The 2,182-nt window shown below is 40.0% G+C and overlaps 1 pseudogene; it reads left to right on the top strand.

Moving 5' to 3' along the window:
- The first annotated feature begins 505 nt into the window (after positions 1-505).
- Positions 506-1,706, top strand: LOC116572207 (annotated as a pseudogene).
- The last annotated feature ends 476 nt before the right edge of the window (positions 1,707-2,182 follow it).

The raw sequence follows: 2,182 nt of genomic DNA, 5'->3' as shown, positions 1-2,182 counted from the left end.
TCTAGATATTAAATAAATACCTATGTTAATTAATTCAAATTAAAATCAGTGTAAGGTTTCAAGTTACCTAAAAATCTTGGAAATAATCTTTAAGCTGACATACTAAAAACTACTGCTACAGTAGAACTGAAAGTTTGTCAGAATAGTCCCTCAATGTGGTTAAACACAAATTTAAATTTTTCATAATCTTAAGCATTAAGTAGAAGTAATGTTACTTATTTGATTAGTAAACCTGTGTGACTTTAGGAAGAAAATACTCAGTGGAATATAAACATAGGATTGTATTACATTTAACAATGATAAGTCAGAGAAAACATAATCATTTTTGTTAAATTAGTCACATTTGCCAAAGAGTTACCTAAATTATGCAAATTTGGATTCTTAAAAGATTTTTTAGTTTGTTTTTATAAAAAATATGTTTAAAACCTAGCACATTAAAAGTATTAGAACGTCGGCGCTCCCTGCTCCCCGCCCGCCGCCCACCGTCCTCCGTCGGTTCTCTCCTTAGTGGGCTGCCATCTCCGAGCTTGCGACTCGCGGACAGGTGTCCTCGGCGCAGAGAGACCGGACTGCGAGTCGTCGCCTAAGTGCCTTTCATCTGAGAAGTTCAAGGCACTTGTAGAACTTCTGCCGCACAGGCCGTGGGTCTTGCAGCACATTTGTAAGCATGGCTGCCATCCAGAAGAAACTGGTGATTGTTTGTGATGGAGCCTGTGGCGAGACTTGTTTGCTCATCATCTTTAGCAAGGACCAGTTCCCAGAGGGGTATGTACCCACAGTGTTTGAGAACTATGTGGCAGAAATCGAAGTTGATGGAAAGCAGGTAGAGTTGGCTTTGTGGGATACAGCTGGGCAGGAAGATTATGACCGCTTGAGGCCTCTTTCCTATCCGGACACTGATGTTATACTGATGTGTTTCTCCATTGACAGCCCTGATAGTTTAGAAGATATCCCAGAAAAATGGACCCCGGAAGTCAAGCACTTCTGTCCCAACGTGCCCATCATCCTGGTTGGGAACAAGAAGGATCTTCGGAATGGTGAGCACACAAGGCGGGAACGAGCCAAGATGAAGCAGGAGCTGGTGAAACCGGAAGAAGGCAGAGATATGGCAAACAGGATCGGCGCTTTTGGGTACATGGAGTGTTCAGCAAAGACCAAAGATGGATTTTGAGGGAGATTTTTGAAATGGCCAGGAGAGCTGCTCTGCAAGCCAGACGTGGGAAGAAAAAATCTGGGTGCCTTGTCTTGTGAAACCCTGCTGCAAGCACAGCCCTCATGCAGTTAATTTTGAAGTGCTGTTTATTAATCTTAGTGTATGATTACTGGCCTTTTTCATTTATCTATAATTTACCTAAGATTACAAATCAGAAGTCATCTTGCTACCAGTATTTAGAAGCCAACTGTGATTATTAATGATGTCCAACCCACCTGACCACCGGGGTCCTTCTGACACCGCTCTCACAGCCCTCCTCTGCTCTCCCACCTGACACACCAGGCGCTAATTCAAGGAATTTCTTAACTTCTTGCTTCTTTCTAAAAAGAGAAACAGTTGGTAACTTTTGTGAATTAGGCTGTAACTACTTTATAACTAACATGTCCTGCCTGTCATCTGTCAGCTGCAAGGTACTCTAGTGAGTCCCTACTTCAGAGCTTTACTCCTTAACAGATTTTATTGGCATAGCTCTGTGATGGGCATCCAGTTTTTTTTGAAAATGCTCATCCAGAAAGGCCCAAGTCTATGCAGCTGTGGCAGAGTTACAGTTCTGTGGTTTCATGTTAGTTACCTTACAGTTACTGTGTAATTAGTGCCACTTAATGTATGTTACCAAAAAATAAATATATCTACCTCAGACTAGATGTAGTATTTTTTGTATAATTGGATTTCCTAATACTGATATTTGTCATCCCTGTAGAAAGTGTATTGGTTTTTTAAAAAAGAAAGTATATTTGAAAATAAACTCAGATGGAAAATTAAAAAAAAAAAGTATTAGAATGTCAACTTCCTTATTTGGGGGGAACTCTAGTAAATTTAGTTCTATATAACTCCTTAAAGAGGCTACATAATCTTAATAGTAACATCCAGAAGTAGAAAAATGTTATACACACAAAGGTCCTTCTGAACTATAAGCCCATAGACAGACACATAGACACAGAGAAAACTTTCAACTTCAGTTTGAGAGTT

The sequence above is a fragment of the Mustela erminea genome, chromosome 13 (genome assembly GCF_009829155.1).
Source record: "Mustela erminea isolate mMusErm1 chromosome 13, mMusErm1.Pri, whole genome shotgun sequence".
NCBI classification, from domain to species: domain Eukaryota; kingdom Metazoa; phylum Chordata; class Mammalia; order Carnivora; family Mustelidae; genus Mustela; species Mustela erminea.
The sequence above is the reverse complement of the archived record's forward strand: the minus strand, read 5'-3'. Positions and strand labels throughout refer to the sequence as shown.